At 39.2% G+C, this 21,935-nt stretch overlaps 1 protein-coding gene across 2 annotated transcripts in view; it reads right to left on the bottom strand.

Annotated features, from left to right (window-relative positions):
• Positions 1-21,935, bottom strand: part of LOC126778863 (putative fatty acyl-CoA reductase CG5065) — a 106,965-nt gene that overhangs the window by 21,611 nt on the left and 63,419 nt on the right. Inside the window, exon 1 of one of the 2 annotated variants that reach the window (XM_050502591.1) lies at positions 11,511-11,574. The exons of the other annotated variant lie outside the window; for it this stretch is intronic. The gene's annotated coding sequence lies outside the window, so the exon portion shown is untranslated. Of the gene's footprint in view, positions 1-11,510; positions 11,575-21,935 lie in introns of those variants that run through there. 2 annotated transcript variants of the gene reach the window in all.

The following is a 21,935-nucleotide window of genomic DNA, read 5'->3' as shown; positions in this document are numbered from 1 at the left end:
ATCATCGGCTTAGTAGTTAAGACGTAAAAGCTTAACAAATAAATCCACTTCCGCATTAAAAATATTAGTTAAAATTATAATAACCTTTTTATTTAATACAATAGTTATGATCACCAATAAAAAACTTGTCTATACTAATTATTTTATCACATAAAAAAAACAATAAATAATTAAAAAGTTAAAATATAAAATAAAACTACTTACCGTTTATACGTATTATAAGTCTGTAAATCCAAAAATTGTGTAACTTTATATTTTATTGTAAAAATAACAAAGGCAATGTTTAATTTAAAACTTCCATATGTTACGTATAAAGTTGTTATAATGTCCATTGGCATTTTACTGATGGTAGGGCTTTGTGCAAGCCCGTCTGGGTAGGTACCACCCACTCATCAGATATTCTACCGCAAAACAGCAATACTTGATATTGTTGTGTTCCGGTTTGAAGGGTGAGTGAGCCAGTGTAATTACACAAGGGACATAAAATCTTAGTTCCCAAGGTTGGTGGCGCATTGGCTATGTAAGCGATGGTTGACATTTCTTACAATGCCAATGTCTAAGGGCGTTTGGTGACCACTTACCATCAGGTGGCCCATACGCTCGTCCACCTTCCTATTTTATAAAAAAAAAACTTAACTTTTTTTATATAAAATATCATATATACATCGCAAGTTCATCAACAACCTTGGGAACTAAGTTATTATATGAAGAACTTTAAACTGGAAAGCACCAAAAATAAGTATTGCTATTTGCCGGTAGAATATCTAATGAGTGTATGAGGTATGAGGTAAAAATTAACTTGTTGGTAGCGCTTTGTCCAAACCCTTTAGATGTGATAAGTGGGTGGTACATAATTAGATGAGCTTGGACAAGTTACCACCAAGCTAATTTTTACCTCTATTACATGTTCGTGGGACATGCCATCGCTCAGCATACACTGGACCGGAGATACCTCGATATACAAAGCAACAAAAAATTTAAAAAAAGATTTATATGAAACACGAGGTTTTTTTAACTATGCACGAAGCGTTTTATTTTCAATATAATAACTGATATTTTATTTATATAATTATGTCTTCTTAAATGAGAACTATACGCTATAGAGAAGGAGAAGTATTTAGTGTAAAAAAGCTGAAGCTGACGCTAAATTTTGACATAATGTATAAAGTAAAACGGAATTAGAGAGAGAAAGTAAGATATATATTCTGTTAATCAAATTTTAAAACCCATTAAGTAAACGCGTAAATGTCAATTTCAGTCATTCTGGCTATTTATAGAAACCCTTATTTCAAAGATTTCGTTAGGCACTTGTCCGTAAGAAGACCCACATAAGAATTTCTTCAAACTCAACTCCATAATAGTCAAAGTTTTAAGTTATTTTTTTTTATAGCACGTGGGCCACCTGATGGTAAGTGGTCACCAACGCCCATAAACATTGGCATTGTAAAAATGTTAACCATCGCTAACATAGTCAATACGCAACCAACCTTGGGAACTAAGATGTTATGTCTCTTGTGCCTGTAATTACACTGACTTACTCATCCTTCAAACCGGAACACAAAAATACCAAGTACTGCTGTTTTGCGGTAGAATATCTGATGAGTGAGTGGTACCTACCCAGACGGGCTTGCACAAAGCCCTACCAGTAAAGTATATGGAAAATGCCACGATGCGTAACATGTGCAACACCGCCTTTACTTAACGGTCATTTTTAAAACTGTCCATGTTAATACTTTATCCATAACATAATTAAATACAAGAATTATATATAAATTTTTAATATCGGGACCCTTAAGCGTTTCGGCAGTAAATGTGAAAGCGAAGCGTAGCTTTAGTTTTTATGTGTAACGTATATTTTCCGCGCCTCGGCGGTAAAACCGAGTTGTATGCCGTGACGGCGAACGGTACGACGCTCTCTGATGACGTCATATCCACTCTCCAACGTTGTGTGTGTAGCGCGAATATGAAATACTTCGTCGTTTCTATGGGTTTATATGGGTGTACATATGTACACACACGGAGAAACGACACAGCAAAAACTGATTATTTTAGTTACTGGCAAACGTTCTTATTTTTATTATATTTCGATGAACCTTTATGTTTTATTGGTTTTCTGTAATTATAAATTATTTTAGCGTATATGAGTGTTTTACTCATACGAAGTACGCATGTGGCTTTTTTTTTAATGTATAGGCTAGCGCTAGACTGTTATCACACCTGATGAAAAGTGAGATACAGTCTAAGATGGAGGGCGCTTGCCTAGAAGATGCCTATTCACTCTTGACTTGAAGATACCCATATTGTAGGCGGTGGGGAAAACGGAGGTTTGGTATTCCAGACCTTGGCGGTGCGTATCAGAAACGAGGAAGCAAATCGTTTCGTACGTGTCTTAAATACATCAACTACGTACGGGTCCAGATTTTTCCGATGCCTCGCAGTTTCGTGGTAAACGGTGACGGGGGAACCAAATTAAATTGTGCCTGAGCACACTCTCCGAAATATAGCCGCCGCGTGAGGAGGGGGTATCGGTTGTTAGGTCATATCATCAGATGCAATTTACATGTCAACCTGCTTTATCCAATCGTCCTGGGTACCATCCACTCGTCACATGAATATGTGTCGCCAAGAAGCCTTACCGGAATACCACAGATAAGTGATGGAATTTAACCAGGGGCAGAATAGAAATAATATAGTTCCCAAGTTTGGTAGAAAATTAACGATATTTGGGATGGTTAATACTCACGCAGCTCCAATGTTTAGAGCCGTGGTGACCACTTATCCATGGCACATTTGCCTCGCCACACGATAAAAAATAGTATAGCTTTCACAATGAACGCTATCCTTATTACCTTATCATTGTTAATATTAATTGTCGGTTGTATATTTAAATGCGATTGACCCCAGTGCTATGACACTATTATTTATTAAATTAAACAATTTATTTATTTGAATAGGCATATCTAACGTACATATATTAAATACTTTAGAAATTAGTATCATCATATCATTAAATGTAATACGAACTTGTACTGTCTAGTTGCTTGACAAACATATTTTTTATTAACATACAATTTTACCTGATGAAAAACTGACATATATATATATATATATATATATATATATATATATATATATATATATATATATATATATATATATATATATATATATATATATATTATAAAAAGAAGGCCTCCTCTCCTTTTTTTGCGGAGACGGTTTGGAAATTATTCCACCACGCTGCTCCAATGCGGGTTGGTGGAATACACATGTGGCAGAATTTCAGTGATATTTGACACATGCAGGTTTCCTTACGATGTTTTCCTTCACCGTCAAGCACGAGGTGAATTTTTATAAAAACAAATTAAGCACATGAAAATTCAGTGGTGCTTGCCCGGGTTCGAACCCACGATCATCGGTTAAGTTTCACGCGTTCTAGCCACTGGGCCATCTCGACTCTTAGCAAAACTATTCTTTTATTTTTACTTCAAAACCGTTTTTGACCACCTGGATGTACAAGTGTGGTCGTAAATACAGGTGTACTCTCCATTCCTTCACGTGAATCACCGTAGTGTTAATACTGCTTGATACTGATTTTGAAAAACCTATTTTTACTTTTAATGGTCCAAACCAGGATTTGAAACAAAGACCTCGGGATCTCCGGCCTTATGTTATTAGACCAAGAAGAAAGTCAATGTCTGTATTTATCGTTTTGTATGGGAGGAATATAAAGTCATTTTTTTGTAAAATATATTTAATTAATCAAAGTATGCACCGTTGTTATCTATGCGCTTTTGCCATCTCATAGGTAGTTCATTGATTCCTTTACTAAAAAAACCATCGGGGCGAGAATCAATAAACTCTTTGAAACCGGAAAAAAATGGTAATCTGTTGGAGCAAGGTCTGGGGAGTACGGTGGATGTCGCACACATTCCAATTGTAGCTCATCTAACTTAGTGGTTGTTTGTTGTGCAGTGTGTGGTCTTGCGTTGTCGTGAAGCAGCAGTGGCCTAGAGCGATTGACCAATCTCGGTTGTTTAGCAGCTGGTTCTTCCTTCATGGTTTGTAGTTGCTGACAATAGATATCTGCCGTAATCGTTTAGCTAGATTTTAGAAAGCTGTAGTGAACGACACCGGCGCTAGTCCACCAAACACTCACAAGTAACTTTTTCTAAGTCAATTTTCGTTTAGGGCAGGATTTGGCTGGGTCTCCAGGGTTCAGCCATTGCGACGAGCGCTTCCGATTATCGTACAGTATTCACTTTTCATCACAAGTAATGATTCGATTTAAAATCCCTTCATTATTGTGTCGATTGAGCAAAGTAACACAGCAGTCGACGCGTGTTTGCAAGTTCGATTCACTCAATCCATGAGGTACCCATCGTTCAAGTTTTTTTAATTTTCCCGATTTGCTTGAGGTGGATTAATACAGTTTTATCACCTACCCCGAAGCCCGTAGCTATCTCGGAAGTGCACGATAGCCTTTAATTCTTCATTTTCCACTTTGGTACGGCCGTTCACGGGGTTGGTTCTGAAGGTCGAAATTTTCAGCACGAAAACGTTGAAACCAAAAACGTACCGTGCTTTCTTTTGCGACACCAGCGCCGTACACGTCATTAATCCTTCGAGCTTTTTCTGCAGCACTGGTGCCACAGTAGAACTCGTACTCGTAAATATACCGATATTTCATGTTTCCATTGTGCGGTAATAAGCGACGCCAAAGAAAAAAATAATGAGGAAAAAACAAATGAATGACTGTTTTCAAAACTCAAATGTACCAGCTAAATGAATTTATAAATTTGAATTTGGAATTCTTAACCAAAGAGGAGAAAGACAAAACGCTGTAAGGACAGACGAATTGATAAACTAAGGTCGGTTACTAGATAATTTATTTTTTCATAGTCATTACGTTCATGAGTCATAGTCATCGATCAGTTGAGAACTTCGTACAATTTATTCTTTTATAATTCGCATTTATGTAAATGGTTTTTACATAGTATCACCAATATACTATGTAACAAATGTCATATGAGTTACGTCAGATTATATTTAATAAGAATAATTAAAGAGGCATAAAATTATAAACTAGTAGTTTCCAACAGCGGTTTCGTCCGTGAGTGTGGGTGGGGCAGTGGCTTCATCTTATGAAGCCTCGCCGATAACCTACTATTGTTTTTATATTTCCTACACTTGGGTCGTAAGATTTATGTAAACTTAAGACATGAATAGACAAGAACCTCAACCTTCTTATACATTGCGATAATAATTCTTAGTTTAACATATTCTTAATTATCATAAGAATTTACGTGAAAATTTAATGAATATTCAGTTATCACTTATGTGAAATGAAAAAAGCTTTAGTGAAAATTATCAGAATTCAATAGGAATATATAGGTAGTTAGTCAAGGTTGTTGAATAATTAAAAAAAAATTGCACGAGACGTTATATTTGGTATTATAATATATTATTATTTCAATCAAATCAATCAACAGCCAATCGTTGTCCACTGCTGAACATAGGCCTCTCCCAAGGTGCACCAAAGCTCCCTGTCCTCCGCCTTCCGCATCCAGTTGGTGCCCGCCACCTTCTTAAGGTCGTCGGTCCACCTGGCTGGAGGGCGCCCCACGCTGCGCTTGCCGATTCGCGGTCTCCACTCTAGGACTCGTCTGCTCCAACGGCCATCGGTCCTACGACATACGTGACCAGCCCACTGCCACTTCAGCCTGCTAATTTTGCAAGCTATGTCGGTGACTCCGGTTCTTTTCCGGATAATCTCATTTCTGATCTTATCCTTCAAAGATACTCCGAGCATAGCTCGCTCCATAGCACGCTGAGCGACTTTGAATTTGTGGACTAGTCCCGCAGTTAGTGTCCACGTTTCGGCACCGTATGTCATGGCAGGCAAGACGCATTGGTTGAAGACTTTCGTCTTCAAACATTGCGGTATAGACGACTTGAGGACTTGAAGAAGGTTGCCAAATGCTGCCCATCCCAAGCGAATTCTTCGATCGGCTACCTTCTCGAAGTTGTTCCTACCGACTTGTATTATCTGTCCTAGGTAGGTATATTCACTAACAACTTCGAGAGGTTTCCCCTCGACGTATATCGGTCCCGGCACGACATGCCTATTGAACATGACCTTGGTCTTGTCCAAGTTCATACCGAGACCGACATATCGGGAAGACTCGCCTAGGCTACGCATTATTTCGGTGAGTTGTTCCAGCGACTCTGCTATGATGACGATATCGTCGGCAAATCGAAGGTGTGAGATGTACTCGCCGTTTACATTAACTCCATACCTAGTCCAATCCAGCGTTTTGAAAACGTCTTCCAACGCGTTGGTGAACAGTTTCGGGGATATTACATCCCCCTGTCTCACCCCTCTGCGCAGTTGGATCGCCTTCGTCTTACAGTCCTGGATGTGGACAGTCATTGTAGCGGCGTTGTAGAGACATCTCAGTACCTGGATATATCTCCAATCGATATGACATCTCTGCAATGAGTCGAGCACTGCCCAGGTTTCGATGGAGTCGAAGGCTTTCTCGTAGTCCACAAATGCCATACACAGCGGCTGATTGTACTCTTCGGTCTTCTGCACAATCTGCCGAACAGTATGGATGTGGTCCACGGTGCTGTAGCCTGATCGAAAGCCGGCTTGCTCTGGGGGCTGGAACTCGTCAAGTCGTCTGGCGAGACGGTTCGTGACGACTCTTGAGAACAGCTTATACACGTGACTCAGGAGGGAGATTGGTCGGTAGTTTTTCAAGAGGGTTTTATCACCTTTCTTGAAAAACAGTACCACCTCACTCCCGTTCCACGTTTCCGGGGTCTTGCCATGTTGGATGACGGAATTAAAGAGGCTTGCTAGCTCTTTCAGGACCGGAGTCCCGCCTGCCTTAAGCAACTCTGTTGTGATTCCGTCATCTCCCGGAGCTTTGTTGTTTTTAAGCTGTTCTAGAGCCGCCCTAATCTCTCCTTGGTCAACAACCGGGAGCTCCTCGGAGTAATGGCGCATAAGAGAGACGCGCTGGTCATCAATACTGATTCCCACGGGTTTATCCGATCTTGATGAGAACAACTGCCCATAAAACCTCTCTACTTCTCCGACAATCTCAGGCCTAGAGGTAACGACCCCACCATTTTCAGTTTTAAGTTTTGCCAGACGCGGCCTCCCAAACTTGCGAGCGAACACATTCGATCCCCGATTTTGCTCAATCGCAGCCTTGATGGCACGGGTATTGGAGCGTCGGAGATCGCGTCGCGTCAGCGTTTTTATTATTCGATTTAAGGCCTTATCTGACAAAAACGATGGTAGTTCTCGTCGTTTTCTCATGAGCTCGAGTGTCTCAGCAGAGAGTTTTGGTGCGTTGTCTCTTCTCTGTGGCGTAAAACACTTGCGGGATGTGTTTTGCAGTATTTTGACCAGCGTGTCGGTTCTCTCATCAATGCTGCTTATGGTTTCCAACGCGGTGAATTGATTTTGAAGTTCCATTTGGAACTTTTCGGAGCCTTGAGCAGCTTGGAGCATGGTAGGTCGGAGAGTAGACCTCATCATTCTCGATCTTTCGGCTTTTAAGTTGATATTTAGAGTGCCTCGAACCAAGCGGTGATCACTTCCGGTATTAAACCTGTTGATCACTGAAACATCTCTAAATATGTGCCTTTTATTCGAAATGATAAAGTCTATCTCGTTCCTTGTCACGTTATCGGGGCTTCGCCAGGTCCACCTCCCCTGAGGCTTCTTTTGAAAGAAGGAATTCATCAAAAAAAGCCCCTGCGCTTCGAGAAAGTTTACCAGCATTTGCCCCCTGTGATTTCTGCAGCCCAAGCCGTAAGGTCCGACTTTCGCTATCTTGTACTCCCACCTTAGCATTAAAGTCTCCCATAACAACATTGTAGTGGGCCTTCGAGGTGTCGTTGAGGGCCTTTGCGATGTCCTCGTACATCGCTTCGACCACATCATCAGAGTATGTCGAAGTTGGCGCATATACCTGTACGACCTTCAGGGAGTACCTGTCGGAAAGTTTTAGGACAAGGTACGCTACCCGGTTCGACACACTACTGATTTCCACAATGCTGCTAATGAGATCCTTTTTTGACTAGAAAACCGACACCACCCTGGGAGAGGTTATCACCTTCGCGGAAGTAGAGTAAGTTACCGGACTCTAGAGTTATCGTGTCCTCCCCCTGTCTTCGGACTTCAGATAACCCCAGTATATGCTAGTTTATATGACTTAACTCTACTTCTAATTCGGCGAGGTGATGGTCCAGCCTCATCGAGCGTCCATTATACGTTGCCATATGCAGTCGTTTTATACGGTAGCCTGCCGTGAACCGGTGATTCTTAGCACCCCCTGCCATGCCGATACCGCGACCGCTACCTTAGTCGGGCCTAGCGGGCTTGCCGGTAACTGGGGGCCTTTTTTTGGGCGCATCTGCCATTAAGGGAGGGGTTTGCCCTTACTCGCCGCGCTGGGCAGGCGTGTTGGTGATATTTATGGGAGGGGGGACGCTGCTGCCCATCCCCCCTTTTCCCCGTCCCTCAGTCGCCTCTTACGACACCCACGGGATGAGATTGGGGGAGTACTATTCCAAGCCGGTACTCCACGGCAATATAATATATTATTATTTATTATACCGCAATTTCTTATTCTACCGCAAAACAGCAGTATTTGGTATTATTGTGTTCCGGTTTGAAGGGTGAGTGAGCCAGTGTAATTGCAGGAACAAGGGACGTAACATCTTAGTTGACAAAGGTGGTGGTGAATTGCCATATTCTTACAATGCCAATGTCTATGGGCGTTGGTGACCACTTACTATCAGGTGGTCCTATGCACATATGCTCGTCCTACCTATAATATAAAAAGAGTATTCACGATTTCACTTTAACGTTTTAAGATTCAAATGTATTCTTTTGAATGCATAACGTAATACTTTCAAACATTAACGCCATCGAATAATTAAAATAAACCCGCTCTACACATAAAACAAACTAAAGTTTCAACATATATGCGAACAATAAGAATACAAAAAACATCATTAATTTTTGTTTATAAACGATTGTCTCCCCTTCCCCCCTGGTGTGAGGGGGCTTTTCTTTATATCTGACGACGTGTATTCAACATTTTCTAAAAAGCCATAAATAATTTTTTAAAAAGCCGAGATGGCCTAGAGGTTCGAACGCGTGAATCTTAACCGATGATCGTGGGTTCAAACCCGGGCAAGAATCACTGAATTTTCATGTGCTTAATTTGTGTTTATAATTCATATCGTGCTTGACGGTCAAGAAAAACATCATGAGCAAACCTGCGTGTGTCTAAATTCGTTGAAATCCTGCCACATGTGTATTCTACCAACCCGCATTGGAGCAGCGTGGTGGAATAAGCTCCAAACCTTCTCCTCAAAAGGGAGAGGAGGCCTTAGCCCAGCTGTGGGACATTAACAGGTTGTTACTGTATTCAACATTTTATGAAGATCGCTTAAGGTGACATTACGTGGAAACGTAATAAACGAATTCATTATCGTATTTATAATATTACTAGCGGTTCAACAGCGGCTTCGCCCGCGATATAATCAAATATCCAGTTAAACGGTATAAAATGGTCAAAATATGTTATTTATTTTATAAAATATAACATAATTAACTATAATGTTATGCTGTTAATTAGCTGTGATAAAACTTGAAGAAGTAACAAATAATCAAAACAAACACGACCTTTCGTATTTATGCAATGATTTAGTATTTATGTCATGGTTTTGGTAACTCACAAATAACCTTATTAACTTTAAAATATGCAGTTATATTGAAATCACTGAAAGGAACTTTAATTTTATTTATTTGTATAGATGTGATAAAGCGTGAAGACGAACAAAATATTCACAACATACGAACGTATTCATGATATGAGCGTGATTATTATTATTCTATTAATTAAAGAAAAATGGATTTACTGGTATATTGTAAAGCCTCCTTATGTACTATATTAGGCGTAATATTTCCATTTGCTGGGACAACGATAACTTTGGCATGATTTACACGTGAACATGCTACATAAAGCCCAGTATAGATGGCCCAGTGGTAAGAACGCGTGAATCTTAACCGATGATCGTGGGTTCAAACACGGGAAAGCATCACTGAAGTTTTTCATGTACTTACTTTGTGATTATAATTCATCTCATGTTTTTCGGTGAAGGAAAACATCTGAAAAAATCTGCATGTGTCTAATTTCACTGAAATTCTGCCACATGTGTATTCCACCAACCCGCGTTGGAGCAACGTGGTGGAAGAAGCTCCAAACCATCTCTTTAAAAAAAAAGAGACGAGGCCTCAGCCCAGCAGCAAATAATAGAAAAAAATACTACCGTTCGAATCTAATAAAATTATAAATAAAGTTAAAACTAAGCAATTTAATGCAAACTTTAATAAATTCTATAATTTATGCAAGCTAACTATTAATGAAAACTAAAAACTAAAAGATTACCTCATATAACTAATGATAAAAATAATAGATGTACTATAAAGTTATACAAAAAAATAACAATAAAATCTTATCTAATTGAACTATAAATAAGAATAAAACTAAGCAATTGAATGCAAAATATTAAACCCTTTAACTAAAGAATAGGGAACCTTAAAAGTTAAAAGTAATAATCCATTAACTAAAATATAAAAATAGAACAAAATTTCAACCGAGTTAATCATTGCAACCTGGGAATTATTCAATATTATCAATAATGAAATTAATGAAAAAATTCAAACTCTTAAGAAACGACGACAAAACAATGACAACGAAAATTTGAACTAAACACGATTTCTAATAGGGCAAAAGGTCACTTTACTCCGGAAATCTGGACACCACGATCGTATACATATATTAAAATGACAAAAATACCCACGTTTTATAGTTATAAAACGAGTTCCTCAAAAAGGGAGAGGAGGCCTTAGCCCACCAGTGGGACATTCGCAGGATGTTACTGATTCATTAAGTAATCGATTAAAAATATATTTTACTTTTACATCAATTGACTTTTAAAATATAACAAATGCGCTTTATACATAATTGGTAACTTTGATCCCGTACCGCTATCTTATATATATATTATGACGACAAAAATTCGTACGTTTTTATAACTTTTGATACCCAATCGATTTTGATAAATAAAGACTAAAGGGGAACCTTGAAATATATCTTGTAATAATTCTATTATTTTAATTTGTCATTTTTACCCATTTCAAAGATTAGCCCAGACAGACAGACAGATAAAAAAATATCTTTTTAAAATATTCAGATAAAATAAAACTATTTAAGTCTGAAAACATTATTTATAATTAATAATCCTAGCACCTTTTTGTACACGACACTCGGCGTTTCCTTTTGGGACTCAAACTAAAACTGTCTATTACGAAATTATTTTTGATAATAATAATCGTTTAAAGTAATTGTAGAATAATTATTTTCAAAATATTTATTAGATTTAATTAATATATAACATAAAATTATAATACTCACATAGGTATAAATAAATAATTCCTTAATAAAAAGCACTAATGTCTCTTCACTATGTGCGCTAAATTAGTACTGACGAAGGAATAACAATAATCCACTATATAAATACAAGTGTTTTCTTTTTATATCAGGAAAAGATGTGTGCGTCGGTAACACATAATATAACCTTTATTATACACATAAAAAACATTACGAAAAAAAAAACTAATTAGAATAAGGGTCTTCAAAACTCGGGGCAAAACAAAATACCTATAATAATTATGTGATATTTTAATTTGAAAGAATTTTTTTTAAATTCTCGATCGTTATTATGTCCATATTATCTTAATTATACTTATTGACTTTAAAAAAGTCTGTATAACTCCTCCAACCGGCAAAATAGTCCAAAATATTTTTTTGTTTAAAGTCGGTTATCATTTTTCAATAATGTACATAAAGAAAGTTACTTTTTTGATTGTTAATAACTAATTATTGTTAAGAGAACTGTTAAATTGATTTCTTTATTGAAAAATTAGTTTTTTTTTTTTTTTTATAGAATAGGAAGGCGGACGAGCATATGGGCCACCTGATGGTAAGTGGTCACCAACGCTCTTAGACATTGGCATTGTAAGAAATGTCAACCATCGCTTACATATCCAATGCGCCACCAACCTTGGGAACTAAGATTTTATGTCCCTTGTGCCTGTAATTACACTGGCTCACTCACCCTTCAAACCGGAACACAACAATATCAAGTATTGCTGTTTTGCGGTAGAATATCTGATGAGTGGGTGGTACCTACCCAGACGAGCTTGCACAAAGCCCTACCACCAGTAAAGTGTTTGTTATCTACATACATTTACCCTACTATTTGTTATTCGTAGCCTTCAATGGTAGCTTTTGAATTGCTCCTCAAAGACAAATATCTGTAAGAAAAACGAATCATTTCTTGGGTATAGTAGCCCGGTATTATTGGACACCATAAGAAACCTAACTACTGATTAGTTCCTTGTGACTTTAAGAATACTGAATCAAATACCCTTACTTATAGCACACTTTTATTTGGGGGGAGGGCCTTGGTTCCCGGCTGGGTAGCACCTTGTCCTCTATTCTATAATATAGTAATATATATTTCTGTTTAGCGGTATAAATATGTACTATAATAAGTAATTAGTTGATGTGTAACTGCAGGTACAAGAGACATAACATCTTAGTTTCGAAAATTGGTGGCGTATTAGCGATGTACGAAATGGTTAATATTTCTTTCATCGCCAATGTCAATGGGCAGTGATGACTTACCATCAGGTATTCCATTTGCAAGGCCACCTAATATAATTAAAAACTTAGTAATACAAAAGTTTGTCTGTAGAGGAAATATAAGTGGCATTTACCTAATCGAGTAAAAATCCGGATGGTACCGTTGAAAACACAAAAGTCATAGTCAGCTGGCTTATGTTGACATCGATAGTTGATCTTATATGGCTAATAAGCGAACGATTGGCAGCTGCCCAAATAGCGGTGGGTGCTTGGGGAGGTTGCCAAAATGGTAAAAAAATGCGTTGTACTATACACCGGCTAAAACTTTTTTCATGAATAGTTAACATCATACAGAGCTAGAAAAAATTCGTCATCTGCATCGTGGAGGGGGAGAGGGCTATGCGTCAGGTGCTTGCATGAACTTGTTGTTCTTCGATTGGAATAGGCTACACGTGACTGTTTTTTTATAGATATTGCCATATTGGTAAACATTTTGATCCGCATCCAATCCATTCCTTCTGTTTTAGATATATATTCAACAACAGAGTATTAGGCTTTACCAATAATAATTTTTAATAACTAATTGAAGCCTGCTTTGTGGCTATTTTAATATTTACCTAAATTTACTGTATATCTACAGATAATTATAATTCAAATGTACTGTTCAGACGACTTTTTTTCTCGTTGCAACAATATATTGATGACAACCTAAATCATTAAAACACAGCAATACGTTACAACATTTTACGAGTTGTTGCTAAAATTGTTATAATGTGCTAAATTAATTGCAATTACACATGCTAACTAACACGACTGAAGTCAAATTTCCGATTAATCGATATCACAAAATGCAATGTTAATTGCATTGGGGTCAGTGGATCAAGTACATGGATCAAAATTTCGAGCGAACAAGTGTACTTTTTTAAATTTACTATTTGCTCATTAAAATTTTTTGAACCATCGATGATATGATTCTTTGTTTTAATAGAACGTAATTCTTTTTTTGAATAATGCTATAACCTACATACATTCGCACCATCGACCTTCATAAAAACATCCATTTGATCGCCAAATACTTCAAAATTCTCTCAACGAAGTATTTTTAGAGAGCCAGACAAAACAGTAATCCTTTGACAACACAGGCCTGTTCTCACACCTCCCGGACAGTCTAAAGCGTCCCATGGACGTCCTGAACGACAAAGCCAATAGGATTATCATCGCAAACGCTCCCTTCGCACGGAAAATATACACGAGGACACTAAATACAAGTCGGTACTTGTGATGTCACGCAATTGTGACATAAAGTCACAGTACTACGCCCGGAGTCAACTAGTCTCTGGGCGTGATACGAGTAATAGTACTCGCCCCACGCCCCGTCACGCTGTAAAAATCCAGTAGGTCCAACAGAAAACATTCAACTAGAAATAACAGCATAATAATTTTAATTAGCCAGCGACTTTCATAAAGAGACAGCTTCTGCAGTCTAGTGAAATCGAAGTTAAGGAGTGCGGCAGCCGATTGTAGCCAGCCTGGATACCAGTAAATGATACGAGTGAGATAATCGCCCTCAGTCTACTGACCCCTCTAGCATAGGAAGCCTCTAGGATATGACTATATATTTATGTATATGTTGTATTATAATATTTTATAATAACTGATTTCTAATATAAGCTTGATATTCCTGATTGTCGTTTCACTCTCTAGAAGGTAGGAATACTTTTTCAGAGATAATTTCTTATATTATATCTGTTTTAATATGAATATATAATACTTACCACCCGGTATGCTTTGATTTGCCTCTTTACTTTTATTTTTTTCATACCATAGTATCGGAATGCGCTTGACGACAATTATATAAAAAAGACAATGATGAGTTGAAGATTGGAGTTCGCTTGCCTAAAATATGGCTGTTCTCTTCTTTTGAAGGTACTCAGGTTATATAAAGCAGGCAATACTGGCTGGTAAGCTATTCCATAACAATACGTAATACGTTGAATTAAACGGTACGTTCGGGCAAATTGGCCTTCCGTTGTGGAAGGGGTGTCAGTCCTTACGACGAACAGCGAGTGTCAGGTGGTAAAAGGGTGAATAAGGAAGATGATGAAGTTTCTTTTTTTTTTAAATGTATAGGCTAGCGCTTGACTGTTATCATACCTGATAGAAAGTGACATACAGTCTAAGATGGAGCGCGCTCGCCTAGAAGATGCCTATTCACTCTAGACTTGAAGGTACCCATATTGTAGGTGGTGGGGAAAACGGAGGTCGAGAGGGTATTCCAGACCTTGGCGCTGCGTATCAGAAACGAGGAAGCAAATCGTTTCGTACGTGTCTTAAATAATATGTGTCTTAACTACACTCAAATATATTTGTAAGCTATTATCCGATACGACTTGTGATAAGCTATTTCTCATGCTGTAAATGTATAAATGTTGTATGTTAATTAATCATTGCAAAACCCCAAGTATATTGTACACACGTCTACAATAATGAACTCATTAGTATTTTATAATATGAATATAAATTATCCGTGTAGCGTCGCAGTTAATTGTGTGGCACACGTTGAATATTTGTATGAAATAACACAATTCGTGTGGCCTCAGTCCTCTCTTAGTATCATTATCGAATTGATTATCGAAATAAAAACACAGCGTTGTTAACAAAGTGACAGATCAGCTTTAAAATACTACTAGCATTTATTCCTATTTTGTTTAATTATTGGGTATGAATGAATTTTTATTTTAAAAATGCCCAGTCATTCTGATGTCATGATGACCGCTTATGATTTTCATATAAGAGCTGCATATAATGCATCTGTCTTAGCACAATCGTTTAGTACCTATGTGATACCTAAACATTTTTATAAGATCATTAACTCAAATAATAAAGGTTTTATTTTAAAAAAGTATATATATTGTAACGTCATACTACATAACGCCACGCTATATAATGCCACGCTACATATCGCGACGCCACATGCCATGCCATGCCATGCCATGCTATGTCAAGCCAAGCCAAGCCAAGCCAAGCCAAGCCAAGCCAAGCCAAGCCAAGCCAAGCCAAGCCAAGCCATGCCATGCCATGCCATGCCATGCCATGCCATGCCATGACAAGCCATTGCACGACAGTTGTCAAGCCGGCATTGTCCACCAAGGCCGCCTGTAATCATTACTGACGTCACATTCGAGTGACAACAGAACTTAATACCCGATCGGCTCCTTTCGGAACGTCATTCGTTTTTGTACAAAAATTTTGCTATGACAACCGAAATAACGGATGAGATGATTTGACCATCACAACGGAAAATAACAGTTGGGAATTGGAAAAGTGTTGAGATATAAATACACATTCGATTATTGATATATTGTTATCATTATTACCTTCCCGTTTCAGTACAGTACAGATTAAATTTTAATTATTCATGACGTCAGAATGACTAGACATTTTTAAAGTAAAATTTCATTGGTACCCAATAATTACAATACAGTTTAACTAATCACCCGGTAAACAGCGTCTATAATTAACACTCGTAATGTAATGTACATCAACATTTATCAAATGCTGAAATAAATGTTACAAAATAAACAGTACAGTAACAGCCTGTTAATGTCCCACTGCTGGGCTAAGGCCTCCTCTCCCTTTTTGAGCAGGTTTTGTAGCGTATACGACCACGCTGCTCCAATGTGGGTTGGTGGAATACACACGTGGCAGAATTTCAGTGAAATTAGACACATGCAGATTTTCCTCGCGATGTTTTCCTTCACCGTCAAGCATGAGATGAATTATAACCACAAATTAAGAACATAAAAATTCAGTGGTGCTTGCCGGGGTGTGAACCCACGATTATCGCTTAAGATTCACGTGCTCTTACCACTGGGCCATCTCGGCTTTTACACAACATACAAAATAAAACCAAGATTATTATTATTTTTTTATTCAACACCAACATCGACGAAACGTGGCAAAAAGGTTTTGACATAAATTTTTCACATATATTGATACAGTTTGTTCAAATTGTAAGCAAAGTAAAAAGTATTTTATATATTTAATAACGTACATATTTCATTATAGTCATTTCAATTTATTATCATATAACAAAATATCGTCTGAATTTTATTAACTTTTCCTGTTTAATTTTTTTTTTTATGAAGTAATTTTTATTCTGTTTTTAATACCATACAGGCTCAATTTAAAATCGTGTTGTATAAATTGTATATTTGAAATGACGTATAGAAATATTATATGAAAAATATCTGATATACATTGGAGAGCAAAAACCGCCAAATAAAAAAACAAAAATACTGGGGGCGTCGGCTCTTGGAAGACGATATATAGAATATTGTACATGCATTTTTTGTATATACAGATATTATTTTCGTATTAAAAAAAAACGTTGGTGGTACCACAGATTATAATACTTGTAAGATTCGTTTTATGTTGTTTTTTTTTTAATACCGAATTTACAGAGTTGTAAAAGTAAGGCAAAAGAAGCTAAACATGATATTTTCTAAAACAATCTTGTCTATATATTATTTCATTGACTTTTTTATTAATAGAAGAAAGAGATGAAATAGGAGAGAATGTACTTAAAGCGCTTTAAAGCAAGCGCTTTTATAAATGGTACTAGACATTCATGTAATAACTCCTAAAAAGTCGTCAAAACATAACATTACACGACTCTTGTAATGTTACAACATTGCAGGTTTAATGTAAAAAATCCACCGTCCCATTCGTCTTGAGGATATCGGCGCGAGCGCACGTCTCGGCGACGCTCTCGAATAATATCGACCAAATATAAATCACCAAAAGTATATCGCGAAATACTTGAATATTTTTTTATAAATCAACTCAAGAAATATTCACTCTTCACATTAAACTCTTGAATAAAAGAAATAATAAAATTTGACCTCTTTTTGTAACGTTCAAGATGTACAGTTGTTAGAAATATACATTGAAATTAATTTCTTCGTTTACAATTCGTATAGTTAAATATCACAATGACGTCACAGTTCGTGAGGAAAAATAATTATAATTACCGCTTTTTGTATTCACTTAAATTTAAAATAATAATAAAGATAATGCTAAGTCTGTACATCCGTCTGTTCTTACAAAATCATCTATGACAGGATATAAATCAATCTTACGTCACATACCGTTTTGAGCGTCGCCATACATACGGACATTTTACAATACATGAACAGGCGAGAACTATCCATTACATGTATATATAAGTAAAGCCTGACAAGCTGTCAATTTATTGCGTTTGTTTTTTTTTGGGTATTATTTCTCATATTTGTTGAGCCTTCTCAAACTTGTAACCTCCATTCCGTATATTGTGAATGATGCCGGCTCTTCAAATCTCACCTAAAATTAAATATTCAATGTAAATCACTATATTGTAACAAACAATATGGGCACCTTCAAGTAATATGAGTGAATAGGCATCTTCTAGGCAAGCGCGCTCCATCTTATTATTACTGGTGGTAGGGCTTTGTGCAAGCTCGTCTGGGTAGGTACCACCCACTCATCAGATATTCTACCGCAAAACAGCAATACTTGATATTGTTGTGTTCCGGTTTGAAGGGTGAGTGAGCCAGTGTAATTACAGGCACAAGAGACATAAAATCTTAGTTCCCAAGGTTGGTGGCGCATTGGCTATAAGCGATGGTTGACATTTCTTAAAATGCCAATGTCTAAGGGCGTTTGGTGACCACTTACCATCAGGTGGCCCATATGCTCGTCCACCTTACTATTCTATAAAAATAAAAAAAAGACTGTATCATCACTTTCCATCAGGTGTGATAACAGTCAAGCGCTAACTTAACTAAAAAAAAACTGCTTTTAAAACTTCTGAGCCAAGCCCTATCTTCTGAGGAGATATATATAGGCCTCTGCATCTTTGACAGATGATTTAAGCGGCATCGCGAAGGCACTTGCGTTCATGACTGAAAAGACCAATGCGAGAGAGGATCCCCCGGCCGCACTTCCGACAAGTGTATGCGCCCCCAGATGGGCGGGGGTTTGAAGCCCGCTCATAACGCCTAGTGCGTTTTTCTTTTAGTAGTTTAAACCAGTCATTGTCATGCTTTGATTGACCTTCGTAAATAAGGCGTCGCCACTTGGCACGGTCCTCTGCCAGTTCCTCCCATCGATTGCTAGGGATGTTAAACGCAACCATATCACGCTTAGCGCAATCTTTGTAACGGAGCATAGGCCGCCCAACAGACCTCTTTGCATCCACAACCTCTCCCAGTAGTATTTGCCTTGGAAGACGGGTCTGCTCCATTCGATGCACGTGTCCCAGCCACCGTAACCGTTTTTTTTTGAGAATGGCCATGATGCTAGGCAGCTGTGCCTTGCCTAGAACAGACTCGTTTGTCACGCGATCCTGCCATGTGATGCCCAGAATGTTCCGAAGACAGCGCAAGTGAAATGTGTTTAGTCGGCGTTCTTGTTTTGCGTACGTTGTCCACGTTTCTGCTCCATACAAGAGTGTGCTTAGGACACATGATTGGTAAACAAGCATTTTCGTTTTTACCGTAAGGTGTCTGTTATCCCAAGCCCTTGAACAGAGCCTCCCGAACATAGAGGCTGTTTTGCCGATGCGGAAGTCGATCTCTGCATCAAGCGAGAGATTGCTTGACAAATGCGACCCAAGGTAGCAAAATTTTTTAACCACCTGTAAAGGTGCGCCGTTAAGCAAGATGACTGGTTGCTCTAAACATCCTTGCGCTAAAATAACGGTCTTCTTGCAGTTTATGGACATTGAGAAGAGGTCGCACGCTCTGGCAAATTTGTCCATTAGACTCTGGAGTTGAGCTTGGTCATGAGCAACGAAGGCAGCGTCGTCAGCGAAGAGGAGACTATCTACAAATAGGTCCTCCCTGTAGCGTTTGGACTTGAGCATTGAGATGTTGTACAGCCTACCATCGGTTCGCGTGTGTAAGTGGACGCCTTGCTGTTCATCTCCAAAAGCAACCTTCAGAAGCACCGAGAAGAATATTCCGAACAAGGTGGGGGCCAGTGCACAACCTTGACGAACGCCACGGCGTACGTCGAATGGCGTGGATGCGTTGCCGTTGTGCAGGACGGTGACTTCCATACCTTCGTGGAACGATTGCACTATCCTTAGGAGTTTTGGGGGGCATCCAATTCTGACAAGAACCGAGTACAACCCCTCTCTGCTCACGGAGTCAAAAGCCTTATTTAGGTCTACAAATGCAATGACTAGGGGGGTATGTTGCTCCCTACACTTTTCTTGTAGCTGTCTGAGTGAAAATATCATGTCGACAGTTGACCGTTGGGACCTAAAACCACATTGTGCTTCAGGGTATACGCGGTCGGCGAGCCTTTGTAGTTTGCCTAAAATGGCCCTGGCAAAGGCTTTACCGACGATGCTAAGAAGAGATATACCGCGGTAACAGTTGCAGTCGCCACGATCGCCTTTGCCTTTATAAAGAGTGACGATGTTAGCATCTCGCATATCCTGAGGGACGTAGTTTTCTTCCCAGCACTTAGCCAGGTGGTTATGAAGGATGGGCAAGAGGCACTCAAGCTTGACGACTTCGGTGACAACATCGTCTTTTCCGGGGCTCTTTCCGCATTTGAGCTTCTTGACGGCCAGATAAAGTTCCTCTACTGTGGGTGCAACGTCTAGCTCGTGCCAAGTTGCCAGATTCGGGACAAGCTCCATTGCTTCTGGCTGAATATCCACTGGGCACGAGTAGAGCCCCTTGTAGTATTCTACCCATCTTGCCATCTGACGGGTGCTGTCTGTTATAACAGAACCGTCGGTTTCCTTGAGAGGTGCCGTCTTTTTTGGAGTAGGTCCAAGAGCTCTTTTGATGCCCGCGTACACCCCGCCAATATCCCCCGCGTTTGCGCACGCTTGGATGCTTTGGCAAAGCTCTGTCCAATACGCATTTACAAAGAAGCGCGTGCTACGCTGGAGTGAGGCTTTTGCCTTCGTGAGATCTTTACGCGTCGCATCGCAAGGGTTAAGGCGAAAATTTAAAGCGGCTTGGCGTTTCGAGTCAATCAAGGGAAGTAAGTGCTCCTCGTTTTCTTGAAACCAGTCGTAAGATTTTGCCTTTTGATAGCCAAAAATCTTGCCTGCAGTGTCAGTGAGAAGAGACTTGACTTTTTCCCATTCGACTCGCGCTGATGCCGTACTATCCCAAGTTGCAACTTCTTCGCGGACGAGTTCCCCAAATGACTCCACTACTTCCATGTCACGAGTCTTGAAAAGATTTATGTTTTTACGACCGGGTGGCTTGGAAGAATGGACTCTTCTAGGGACAAGTCGGACTTTAGTAGCAACGAGGCTGTGATCGGTGTCACAATCGGCACTGTGAAACGCCCGCGTGTGGAGCGTTTCCCGTAGATCCCTCCTTCTTGTAAGAGCAAGGTCTAATTGGTGCCAGTGTTTAGATCGAGGGTGCATCCACGAGACTTTCCGCATCATTTTGCCTTTAAAAAAGGTGTTGGTAACACACAGCTGGTGCCTTGAGCAAAACTCCAACAGTCGTTGTCCGTTGTCGTTAAGCTTCCCTATGCCGTGTGCACCGAGGCATTCAGGCCAGGCTGATGTGCCCTGACCGACGCGGGCATTAAAGTCACCCAAAATATGCAGTCTGTCAGTTGGATTTACCCTGCGCACTGTCTCATCGAGCTGGCCGTAGAATTGATCCTTGGTCTCGGGTTTTGAACTAAGCGTCGGTGCGTAAGCGGAAATTAGCGTGACAAAGCCGCTTTTTGTGTTTAGACGCAAGACCATGTTTCCAAGGAACTCTTGCCCTTCCAGTAAAAAGTGTAGTTAGCTTCACGCAAAGACCCTTCGTCTTCAGTTCTGGTCTCTTGTAAGGCTACAATATCAATATTGAGCCTTGTAAGCTCCACGTCGATACTGTAAGTTTTGCGCAGTTCTTGGGCGCAATCGGAGCTTCCGTAGGTGTTCGGGAAGCCTGTCCTCATCGTTCGGACATTCCATGTCGCAAAGCGCATGTAAGCAGCGTTGGTGTGGGTTTTGGGATTTATGTTCCTTTGAGCAGGTGGTTAATGTCACAGCGTCAACGTCTAGCTGTAAGGCTTGTGTTCCGTTCACCCAGGCGGAACAAGTTAACGCTGAGGCGGATCAGTACCTTATTGATCGGGGGCTGCCCGACTTAAAGCAGGCGGTAACTGATCAATGGATCT

Source organism: Nymphalis io, chromosome 27, assembly GCF_905147045.1.
Source record: "Nymphalis io chromosome 27, ilAglIoxx1.1, whole genome shotgun sequence".
Classification (NCBI taxonomy): Eukaryota; Metazoa; Arthropoda; class Insecta; order Lepidoptera; family Nymphalidae; genus Nymphalis; species Nymphalis io.
Note: the sequence above shows the minus strand (reverse complement) of the source record. Positions and strands in the feature narration are given on the sequence as shown.